The 12,001-nt window shown below is 53.1% G+C and overlaps 1 long non-coding RNA gene across 1 annotated transcript; it reads left to right on the top strand.

The window, feature by feature from the left end:
* Window positions 1–6,350: 6,350 nt before the first annotated feature.
* LOC110363907 (uncharacterized) lies at window positions 6,351–7,448 on the top strand. The gene is made up of 2 exons (XR_002422301.2): window positions 6,351–6,527; window positions 6,739–7,448. It is a non-coding gene; the product is annotated as an uncharacterized LOC110363907 (long non-coding RNA).
* Window positions 7,449–12,001: the final 4,553 nt, after the last annotated feature.

The raw sequence follows: 12,001 nt of genomic DNA on the forward strand, positions 1-12,001 counted from the left end.
CAGGAGGGCCGTATGCATGGGACCGGCTCCAAACTTATTGACGTCAACAGAAAGACTCCCATTGACTTCAATGGGCTTTCACTGGGACCATTATTCCCTCTGAGAAGCCACTCACTGGGAAACCAAGGGAGGATCTAAATTTGAGTGGAACAAACATGAAGTAGCCTTGGTCCCGAGGCATGGCCCATGGGGACTGCATTTCCCAGCGTGCTACGCTCCGGTTTAGCCATCAACAGGAATTTATTGATGTGCCGAAGTTCATCCACGGAGAGGGTTGGTGCTGCCAGGATGTAAAAAATGTCTGAAACACATAGCAGCACAGTCATGCTTTGCTTTGCTTCATTGCTTGGCCAGGTTTTCACAGGAATGGCCAACTTGTTGTGCCGAAACCATAATTCCACTGAAAGCGATGGCTGGAACGGCTGGGAGGCAGGACTCTGGTTTCTGCACCCTCTTGGGCCCTCAGACCTCCCTAAAAAGCTTCTCCCCCACTGGCCAAGCAAGACCAAGAAAGTTCAGACTGCAAAGGCACCTGCATCCCCCAATTAAGAGTCCCCGTTCTTTTTAACTTATTCATGGAGGACCATCTCACACCCCAGGCTCTCCTGAGCCGCCAGCTGCCAGGGTGCTGCTCCCCACCACTGGACTTTGCTTCAAGACTTTGTCTATCAAGAGATGTTTGAGGTATTTGGGCTTGTAGTTCAAATTCCTCGGCCCCCTGAAATAAAGCCTACAAGCTGTTTGACACATGGGGATGAAAGGGGAAGCAGAGAAGAGAATGCGAAATAAAAGGACCCAGCGCGCACCAGTTCCTCGGCTGGGCTGGGAAGGGTTGGACACGCCAGCAGGAGCGAGGAGCTGTCTTCTCGCTGCCCTCTGCTCCGTGACCCGGCTCCCACCCCGCCAGCCGCCCCCTCCGCTTGCATTCCAAACGCCCCGCTGGTACCGTGTTTACACAGCGCGTCCTCCTCGCCGAGCTGCTCAGAAACAGCCCCAGAACACCGGGGGAAACAAGAGAAAAGGAAAGGGAAAAACAGAGAGGAGGGAGAAATGAACAGCTTGGGCGTTTTGGCCAGAAAACAACAATTTTTGTTTGTTTTTCTAGCTAAAAAAGCAACCCTGCCAGAGATTCCCAAGTTTTCAGATTTGAAGGTGTATCTTGAACTAGAGACAGGGAACTGGATATTTGGGTTATTCCCTTTTCCTCCATTAAATAAGAACCATCAAGGACTGATGTTTTTGGCGGGAATAATCCTTTCTTTATCACTCCTCTGGGCGAGGGAAGGAGCAGGGTCCATACGCTTCAGTTCCAGTTCCAAAATCAAGGAGAAAACAATAGAGATGTTAATTTACGGACCTCGCAGTCCTGGTGCAAGGCCTGAGCTCTGGCTCCTCTCGGCTGCTGTTTTCATTTGAAAGCCCGGTCCCTGGAGAACGCAGCAAGAAGCTGCTCCACGTTGATGCAAAGGAACCTCCAAAGGCAGCAACAGCCAGAGCAAGGGCTGTCTCCTCTGACACTTCAACAAACGGGACAGCACGAGGGTTGCTGCAGTCCCTCCTGGGTGTGAAATAGCCACGTCTTTCCAGAAAGCTCAAGAAACTAGTGCTATGCCAACAAAACCATGGCAAACATCCACGTCTCCTGGAGCTAACCATTCTGAGGTACGCGGAAGGACCTTTCCTTAAGGGAAGTATCTTGGAGCACCATTATCGGCCTCTATGAGATCCTACTTTTTAAGACCCACGAACGCTCCAGATATAATAGATGTAGGTGCCACTTGTTGCTGTAGACAGGGAGTCCAGAGCTTATGAGCAATAGCCTGTGCCAAATTCCCACACCACGCTGCCAAAAATACTTTCCGCGTGTCTCACTGATGCAAAAAGTTTCTCTGTATTGTTTCCTCCAAACATCTCCATCTTTTGTTGCCAAAAGCAGGAAGGAACGTAGTACAGAGACCCACATTTCCATCCCCAAGGTTGTAGAAGGGCCACTCAGCTTGGTTTTAACCACAAAGCACTATGAAGACAATAAACACCATAAGAATGAACTCAAACACGCCTGGGACCAGGGGAAGCTGGTTCTGAAATACTCGAGTGTATGAGAAGAGCTATGGGCTGTGATAACCCCGACTCAGTCGTGGGTGGCACGTGGGGTGTGAAGTCCCTGAGAGCTTCATAGCTCAAAATCCAGCGCCATGCGTTCGCTCCTCCCTCGCCTTTCCCAGGCAACGGACCATACAGACGTTCCACTAACTCACCCTGCTATCTGCTGTTCACTGCTTTATTTATCTCTCGGTTCTCAGTCATGCAAAACAAGGGTTAATTGAGTTAGATGCGTAGTGTGGCAATGCGTGACACCGAGGGAGCACCTTGTTCCAGTCGGTCTCCGAGGTCCAGCAACAACCCCCAGGACGAGGCGCTGGAGCGCAGGTCAGGGCTGCGCTTTCCCCGGCAGAGCCGGCTGTGAATCTGAGTGCCAATACGAATTATGTTGTTAAGTGAAGGGCTGAGAGTGCCAGACGGAGACAGCCCGAGAGTGGGAAGACGTTAGGGAAGCTGCTTCCATCTGTCCCCATTAACGCTTTTTGGTCCCCGGCCTCACCACAGCCTTTCCACACCTCATCCTCAGCATCCTCAACGTTCTGTTCACCTTTCTCTGGGTCACGACGGCCCCTGCCCACGCAACCAGCTTTGCTGTGTCCCTGAAAAGTGTCCTTCCGTGCCTCCTGCCATCCTGTGGCCTCTGCCCAGTCTGCCCAGTGGAACTTTGCCACTGGGCTTCCATTAGAATGGTTTTGCACAGGATTTTTCCTGCTGCCTGTGTGTTGAAGGCCCTTCTTTGCAGAGAATTTATGTGTCCATTGGTTCCAGACTTGGAACATCCACTCCTGCTCCCCAAGCAGCGGGACGAACTGCTTCACCTCCGGGCTTCTGAGGCACCGTTCTGGCTCAGCTTTCCTTTGCGGAGGAAGGCCAACCTCATCTGCCCTCTATTACCCACACAAAAAAACATCTGTTCAGCTTTTATTAAGTTTATACAAGCCAAATAGTTTGGAAAAGGATTATGATTTTTATTCATTCACAATATTCCCCCTTCCTAATTATCCATGGTATTGCACCATACCATGACTTAATTTGCCTCTTGGTTTCTGTTCTGGTGGACCTGCAACATGCACCCAAACTGAACGTCCATGCTCCTGAAGTCTGACTGACCAGAGCCTGGCTTAATCCCCTTTGATCTGGGGGGAACAGACTGAGTGAAGTTTTATTGCTACTGATTAATCCCCCACGATTCTCCATGAGGGAACTGCCTCCCGCTTCCCCTTTTTAGTTTGCCAGCATTCGAGCCTGTAAATAAGCTTCACATTTATTGTGAGCACAATATACTGTTTTATAAGGGGAACGCAGCTGTCTGAGGAAGATCAGAGCTCTCTCCTGCTGCGTCCCAGCATCAGAGGCATTTCTTGGCCGGCGAGGAAGCCTCGGAGCAATGATACCAGCAGCACCAGCCCTGCTGGTGGTTTTCCACCTGCGAAGGCACGCCTCCAAAAACGGTGCCATTTATTGTGGGGCCAGGACTACCGGCTGGCCAGCCCTCTGGAAACGGGGCAGTTTGGTTTGCAGCTGCCAGGTCCCAGGTTCAGGTGCGTCCCTGCAGCCCTGGGACACGCCGAGGGGCTGGAGCTCCAGCAGGCTCGCTGCGCTGCCTCGGACTCGTGACCTTCCCCTCCTCAGCGAGAGCGAGCAGGTCGCAAGGAACACGGAGGACCACGAATAATCGACTTTGGCAGCGAGGTTGTGCAATCCGATACACCGGTTTGCTTGCCGGAGGGGAAAAGAAATGCATTCGTTCTCCCTCCCTGCACAAGGTTCTCAGGGAAAGCAGGAAAGTTGGTAAAATCAGATGAGAAAAAACTGTTAACGGCAAGATTTGCCAAATAAGTGAGTGCATTCGGTGGCCTGGAAAATGAGCCGGTGAGTGATATAAGAGCTCTTTCCGAATTCTGCACACTCAAGGAAACATTTAATACATCTTGAAGTAAAAATACGCCTTGGCTCTTGCTGCTGGCGTAAATATTTGTGTTCGCAAGTGTTGGCAAATATTTGAGACATCTATGTTGTTTAACCAAGAGCTTTGTCTCTCAGAGTCCATCGCCGTGTTTGGTCTCCTCTGTAATCACATTAGCCAGAGGAATCCTCCTGGTATTTATGCGCAGGATGGGATCTGAATCATTTCCATTCGTGCCTTAGAAAACAGGCAGGAGATTACAGAAAACGACCAAAAAGGGCATCAGAAGAGCTGACAAAGATCATGTCCTACACCCGTTCAATATCGGTACAGTCTCCTCCAGGAGACAGCCGGTTCAGCCGGAATTTGCAGGCACAGAGTCATGCTGAAGTCCTTTCCCCCCTCGCAGCGGGTACCATGGGGCACCCCCAGCACCACCCTGTTTAAAGTCCACTGTGCTCATTCACAGCCCCGTAATTGCTCGTTTTTAACCCATAAATGGACGTTGCAAACTTTGCACTGGAGCTGATGAAGAGCATTCACAAGCTATAAACCCAGTGGCGGATGCAAACATCTAAAAACATGATGGTTGCTTCCATAGTGACTTTGTGACCAGGCTCTGAGTCCTGTCCCCCCTGTGCCCACAGCACCACTACAGAATTGTCATGCTAAGAAACAATGAGCAAGAAATCCCTAAAAATTGCTTGAGTAGAGCAGTCACATTCATTGAAGACATCAAGGGGTGCACTTGAAACACTCTAGAAAACTCTGGGGCTTCGCAATGGGACAGTCACAGCTTCGTACAAAGCCGTACAGAAGCGCACACCAGGCTCTTCCGACCTGTTTATTCAGTGCAAGATGTTCAAGTAACCAGAGAAAAGCACCGAGTGGCACTTGTGGGTGCTCACCCGAACCAGTGCTGTTTTGACAGGTTAGACATCACGGACAGGCAGAGCTCCTGTTCCGTGCCCTGGCCGGCAGGTTCCTTGCAGCTAATGCATTAACCTCTGAATAAACAAACGCCTAAGAAAAGCCTTTTCCTAACCCAGCAAAGTACAAACACAGGCTACATTCTTCTGATTATAAAACCACAACTGCAGGACACACTCCTGGGAATGGGCTCGATATGTTTTCTCTTTGATTCCAGCCTCTTGGGAAGATTAAACAGTGTCATTGCCAGGTTAATACATAATGACCTCAATGTCTCGAAACATTATTGCATTGCAAATAAGACTGACATTTCCATATTTCTCAGTTGCCCAAGGGTATGGCAGACACGATTCAGGTGCCTGCACTGGGAAGGCAGCAGTGCCGGCGGTGCATGAAAAAAAAGGGAGTAGACACTGTGTTAATGGACGCGGGAGAGTCAAAGCCCCCATGGGATCACTGGTGTTTTTGGTGTTCGGATGCAGCGGGGACGGGGAGCAGCTCAGGGTGGCGAGGCACCACGGCCGGCTGTGCTGTGGGGTGATGCCACGCTCTCTCATCACCCTGAAGCAACAACAACCACTTTTGGGCTGAGGAAAAACAGACCGAGTCCAAAATCCCCGCTCTCCTCCTCCCCGCAGGCAGCTGGCCTGTGCCACGGAGCCCACCGCCCTTCCCAAAGCCGGACACTGCCTGGGGAGGCCAACTTTCCTCCTCCGGGCTTGTCTCTGGTCATACGCTGTGGTTTTCCTTCCATGACGGAAAATACCGTGACCATCCCGTGTTTCCCCCGCTCCTGCCGCGCCGAGGACAGAGGCTCGTCTGGGTCCTGCCGCCACCGCGCTGCTCACACTCGGAACACCAAGCACAAGGCTTTTTGGTCCCCAAGGGGTTTTTAACGTCCCTTTCAGAGACAGGATGGCACGGCACCTCCCCAAGGGTCAAGCCCTTCCCTGCCAAACCCACAGGGACGTCCCTCCTTGGGAACACCCCTGCCCTGCTCTGCCACCCCCCCAGCCCAGCATCCCCTCCCAGGGGGGCACAAACAGACCCCAAAATCTGCTTGTGGGGGTGCGCACAGCCCAGCTGCAGCCCCGGCACACAGGAGGGCGGCTCTGCGGGGACACGGCGCTGAGCTCCGGCTCCCGCCCCAGCCAGTAAAGCTCGCACTGCTCTAATTTTGCTGGAAATGATGCCTCGGGGAAGGCCTGTGTGGTCCAGGAAAACAAAAAGCAAAGCTAAGCAACGCTTAAAATCCCCCAATTCTGCCGACGTGCGCCCCCCCGCAGTCCCCGCTCACGGGGCCTTACGGGGCCTTCCAGCACCTTCCGCGGGAGGGGCTTATACAGACCACGCAGCCAATCAGAAGGCGGAATGTGAGACATGTGACAGGGGAGTGTGTGGTGGCGTCAGGGCCAGGCGGCGTGGGGCTGGGCTGGCGTGTGTCGTGTCGTGTCGTGTCGTGTCGTGTCGTGTCGTGTCGTGTCGTGTCGTGTCGCCCAGGGGCGACAGCCACCCCCCGCGCCGCACTCCCCGTCCCAGGGATCACCGGTCTGCTGGCACCCAGCCCGCTGGCCGAGGCCAGGCCCAGGTCAGTGTCCTAAGGCCGCCCCTCGGCCGCCCCTCGGCCGCCCCTCTGCCCCACGACACCGAACTCGGGCCGTTTGATGCTTTGTTTTTCTGTGGGGTCAGCTGGGAGCTCAGGGTGCGGTTCCCTGTGTGGAGGGAACAGGCTCACGGCGGTTCCTCAGGCCTGGCACCGGGACAGGGGCCTCCATCAGCTGTTTTTGATCTCCCTGCAGTTCGGGAGGGCCTGTGACTCTGGCTCGGTTGCTGCCAGGGCTGGGAAGGGGCAATAAGGGACAGAAGGAAGAGACCTGTCTGCCTGTCCCCAGCAGCGCACAGAGCTCCAGCCCCCGCTACAAGGGACTTTCTGCAGCCAAATGACTTTGCCTTGTTGGCATTGTGCGATCACGGGGAAGGAGAGCATGCGGCAAAGCCCCTTCCCCTGTGCAACATAACGAGATGTTGATTCGAGGTTTCTGCAGAAGACAAAGAGAAGGTTGTAGCTGTTTTGTTTGGGGGTGGGAGGAGGCTCAGCATCCAGGAAGCACCTTCCCCTGGGAGCACAGGGAGACCTGGCCACCCACAGCCCTGGCTCGCCAGGAATCCAGGCTTCCATATGTATGGATCTGGTGCCAGAAGTGTCGTTCCCATCGTCAGCAGGCCACCCTCCCCCACACCTTCCCTGCCTGCTCCCTCCTTCTCTTCTCTCCCTTCATAACCAGCTGACTCTTTTCACAACCAGGAAACAATCAAACAACCTCTTCAGCGGCTTCGGCTCCTCCTCCTCAGCGTCGCTGCCATCTCCCCCTGTAAGGATGCTGTCAGTGCTCCCAAAGCCCCGTGTGCTGTGCTGTGCAGAACTGTTATTTCAGCCTCCCGGTGGGGAATAACCCTCTGGGCTGCAAATACCTGCGTTTCGCTAAGTAAATAATCACACAAGATAAAATATCCGTCTTGGTGAAATGGAGGGAGGGGAAGAAGAATGCTGAGTTGGTGAGCAACAGAGAGCAGCCCCTGGATCCATACCCTGGGTACCATGAGGTGGCCGGTGGTTCCGGTGTCCTTTCTGCTGGGGGTGGGTGGCCACGCTGGCACCCACGGGGGGACAGCCAAGGCTTCAGAGGGGTCTTGGGGGAAGAGTGTTGTATTTGCCTTTTTAAAAGAGCTCTCAGAAAGAGCATGGCTGGGAAATATATTCTGTGCAGCGCACCTGCCCACATTGGGAAAGGCTTGGAGCCCAGCCAGCTGGGGTGTTCCAGCCACACCAGGGAGTGAGGAAGAAGAGGGCCAGCAAGCCCCGGGGAAGGGCGGCTGGTCCTGGGGGATTTCTGTGCCATGGCGGGGACTGGGGGTGCTGGGCCCTATGGAAAAGCTGTGCTGGGAAGCCTGGCTCCTGTGGGAACCCCAGTCCCTTTGTTCCCAGGGGCGCTGGGCAGGTTACTGCTGGAGCCGGGGACCGATCCCCAGTGTCCTGGCTCGCTGCCTGCCCGCTCCAACCACCGCGCTCCAGAGCTGCCTCCCCTGCAACGAGCTCTCTTACTTTTTATTGCTCACCTGTTTGGGAGATTTCACACATTCAGCATCGAGGCTTATAAACCTACTGAGGAAAGGGAGGAAGGGAAAAGGTGAAGGAGGAGTTCAGCCAAGAGTCAGATACTCGGGAGGTGTTGGAGCCTCGGGCCAAGGCTCGCCAAGGTTGCCCAGGCCCATCGCAGAGCACGGGGGAGGCAGCCGGGTGCCTCACCCACACCAGGGTCACAGGGTAGGTGTCTTGGGTCCCCTCTGGGTGTCCTGAGGTAGTCAGGACAGCTGGTGTGGAGCAAGCAGAGGACCAGTAGGTACAGTAGGCCTGATGGGCAGCTTGCTGCTGCGTCTGAGATTGTGAACCGGAGGTTGAATCGGGGCTGAGAGTCTACTGCATTCATTTCTCAGTCATTTATTCAGATATAATTGCCTGTCTGCCTGTCTTAAAGCTAATGACTGGATGTGAAGATTTCCAGTTAGGGTTTGTGAGAAGGTAATTACATTGCAATCTCACTGTATGACTATTCCTCGAATGAAGATAAACTTGTTTGAGGAGGTCTGCACATCGCAGGAATCAGTTGTATTACAGAGCCCAGGCATGGCAGGAGAGATAAGGAATGTTTTCGCTGCTGCTTTTTTATCTGCTGACCTATTAAAAGGTTTTCTGTCTGAAGGGGGTGAGGAGCAACCGGAGGGGTTAATCCCACAGCTCCTCACCCCTGATGAATGTGATTTGAGTCTCCTGTTGAGACTTGATCACTTGGTTGGGGTTTAGTGGGTGCTTTTAATTTCATTTCTAATACTGGTTTGCTTTGAGATGCCCTGCGTTGAGCTCCAGTTCCACGAGTCTGACTTTGCAGGAGGGACATTGGGTATTGCAGATCCGGACAGAAATAAAGGCCTGGGAATCAAACCCGGAGCTGGGGCACAGTGAGGGCACTGCAGCATCGTCAGCTGCACCGGGGGAGCATCAGGCCATGGGGGTGAGTTTTTGGCTACTGGCTGAGCTGTGTGTGAGCATCTCGGTGATCTGTGTAAGGACAAAGCACGTCACCCCCCGGGTGGCGTCTGTCTCTGGCCGGTGTTACCAGAGCCTGCAGATGCGCCAAAATTCACCTTGCTGTTACCGGGCAAATTAACACGTGGTGTCCACTCCAAACACCACTGAGGAGTTAGTAAACTCCAGCAATAAGACATCACAAGCTTGATGGCCTGATAAATCCCTTTACCATGCTCAGGAGTCTCTTGCCTTTTCCAGGACTGTGGCGTGATGGAGTCTACATGAGAACACAATGGAGTTTCTCGCTCTGCCCCGTCCTGGGCAGACCTGGGTACTTTTTCTGCATTTGAGATTGCCTCGTTTAGCAGCAGCCTTGTCACCAAAGGCCACCCCTGGGCAGCACATTCTCAACTGCGTCACCCGGTCAGGGTCAGCTGCGGCTCCTGGCGGTGCCGGGTGTGCTGGCTGTCCCGTGGGGACAAGAAGGGACACCTCCACTCTGCAGGCTTCTCCTCTCCTGTCGCTTTAAAGCTCTTGCCCTTCTTGCAGCACAAGCCGATGCACTGAGATCATCTCACGGTCCCATCTAGCTGTTAAACCCCCTCAAATCTTTCTTGCTCAGCAGCACTTCATATAAATCCAGTAATGTGCGTATCGCTTTGGCTGCCAACGGCTGTCGGGTCGGGGGGGAGGGGGCTGTGGGGGGTTATTATTACAGTCCCCGTTCCATGTTCCTTGGGGATCCCAGGAAAGCGCCGGCTGCCAGCACAGGGCTGGCGGGGGTGGGGGGGGGCGCGTTGGGGACCCAGGGGACTCAGCTGGCAAATTTGATGCACTGGGAATGGATTAACAGCCCATTAGGGCAGGGGTTTGGGGCTGCATTAAGCAAATCCTTCCCCTCAGCCTTTGCAAACGCCAGCGATTGTTGCCTGAAAGCAGCGCAGGAGCGAGACAAGTTCGGTGCTTAAGCGGTGGGCTCGCACCATTAAATATCAGTGAGGGCTTAAGGGCATTGCACAGTGCTTCCCTAAGGGAGACAAATGATTTCCTGGGATGAACCCAACTGGCCCACTCCGCGCTGCGTTTGCTTGATGTGGACACGGCCAAAAGAACACTCTTGGGCATGAATAAAACATGCTGCTCGAGAAGCAGCAGCGACTGCTGTGTCAGGAGGAGCCCCTGACTATGACGGGGCAGAATGTGTTCCAGGGATGCTGAGCAACTTTGGGGAGCGCTGGGATCACAGTTACCCGTTGCCTGCTGTGGCAGGGAGTTTATCCTGGTAGACAAGGAAAGACTCTTCTTACCTGATTTTCTCTCTTGTGCAGCAATTGTTGAGAACTGGTGGCAAAACCCACCATGGAGAGAGACATTTTGCCCCTGAGGGCCGTTGGGTCCCAGAGGGGGATGTTGGAGGGCCTCAAAAGCTGCGCGAGAAACGCATGCTCAGGTGTGTGACACCGGAATCCTTCTTTCTGCTCGGGAAAACTGGGAAGATCTGGAAGCTTCTGCTTTAAGTGCAGGGGTTTCTAGCTCTACCGTGGGCTTGTAGCGTTAATTGGGGGTGAGTCGCGGACGTGCTCCCCAGACCTGCATCCTGGGGCGCGACTCCCAGCTCGTGTGTCTCAAATGCTTTGTGACTTTCACGTGGAGAGTTTGGCAGTGGGAAAAATGCGCTGTTACGAGCTGTTTGGATGCAGATTGGCAGCGCATTGAATCCAGTTCATAGTTGCTTGAATTACAGGGATATCGTTGTGTTGAGATGGAAAAAAAGAACAGGAGGGAACTGCAAACTGCGGCTCCGATGCCGCGGGGCGCTCAGACACTCACCCGGCGCTCAGGCGTTGAAACCAGCCCTGCTGACGTGGGGCTACGAGTGATTAAGAAAATTCTAATGAAGTATTTGCCTCCCGGTAAACACTATTTTATCCAAAAGAAAACCTGTGCAAGAAGAAAAATCTAATTTACAGATCAAACACAAATAGTCCTAATGAAGCAGTGCAGCACAGCTGGAAGTTTCCGATCTGATTTGTCAAAACGAATATTAGCATTCTCTTTTTATTTGTAACTTCATCACTTGAAATGAGTTTTGTCACAATATCATAATAAAATAAGGTCACTATGAAAAGTTGCCTTTTAAAAAGCGAGCTATTTGCAGTACTTTTGTAACTCGGAGGTGTTGCTGCGGAAACTAATCCCGTGCACTCCGCGTTCCTGCAGCCTGGCAGTGCTGTTACTCCCCTTGGTGCCCAGCTCCCTCAATAAGTTGGTTTTTATTTGCAAGGGGGTTAAATTCTGAAAATATTTGACTATTACTGCTCAGACAGCTGAGGAAAGGTTGGTCAGATAGAAACAAACTCTAAGAGCCCGAATCAGGAGAATGACACAAACTCACCCACCCCTTCAAGTGCCTGTGACCACAAACCACATCAGTGCAGAAAAGGAGACACACTTTTCTAGTTCTAAGTCATAAAAATTACTTACCAAGGTGACAAATTTATGGCTGCAGTAATTACATTATTACTTTATTATGTGCCACCAGCGTGAGAAAAAATATCTTAAAAAGTCACTTAGGTCCAAACCAGAAGGGCCAGCAAAGAATTATTGGGGGCAGTAAATAAATGTGACATGTAGAGTTATTTATGTGGCCAGGGTGCTCAGAGCCCCGTCCAGCCTGGCCTGGGATGTCTCCAGGGATGGTTCATCTACCACCTCTCTGGCCAACCTGGGCCAGGCTCTCACCACCCTCAGGGGCAACAATTCCTTCCTCATGTCCAGCCTGAATCTCCCTCCTTTAGTTTAAACCATCACCCCTTGTCCTACTGCAGCTGGCCCTGCTGAGAAGTCTGTCCCCAGCCTGCCTGTCCCCACAACCTTCTCCCTCCCCAGCAGTTCCGGTCTGTCCCCTCCAGCTCGGCTCTGGTCCTCTCCTGTCTCTCTCTTCATCAGGAGCAAAGTCTCCTCCGAGCAGCAGG

This window comes from Columba livia, chromosome 12, assembly GCF_036013475.1.
Source record: "Columba livia isolate bColLiv1 breed racing homer chromosome 12, bColLiv1.pat.W.v2, whole genome shotgun sequence".
Classification (NCBI taxonomy): Eukaryota; Metazoa; Chordata; class Aves; order Columbiformes; family Columbidae; genus Columba; species Columba livia.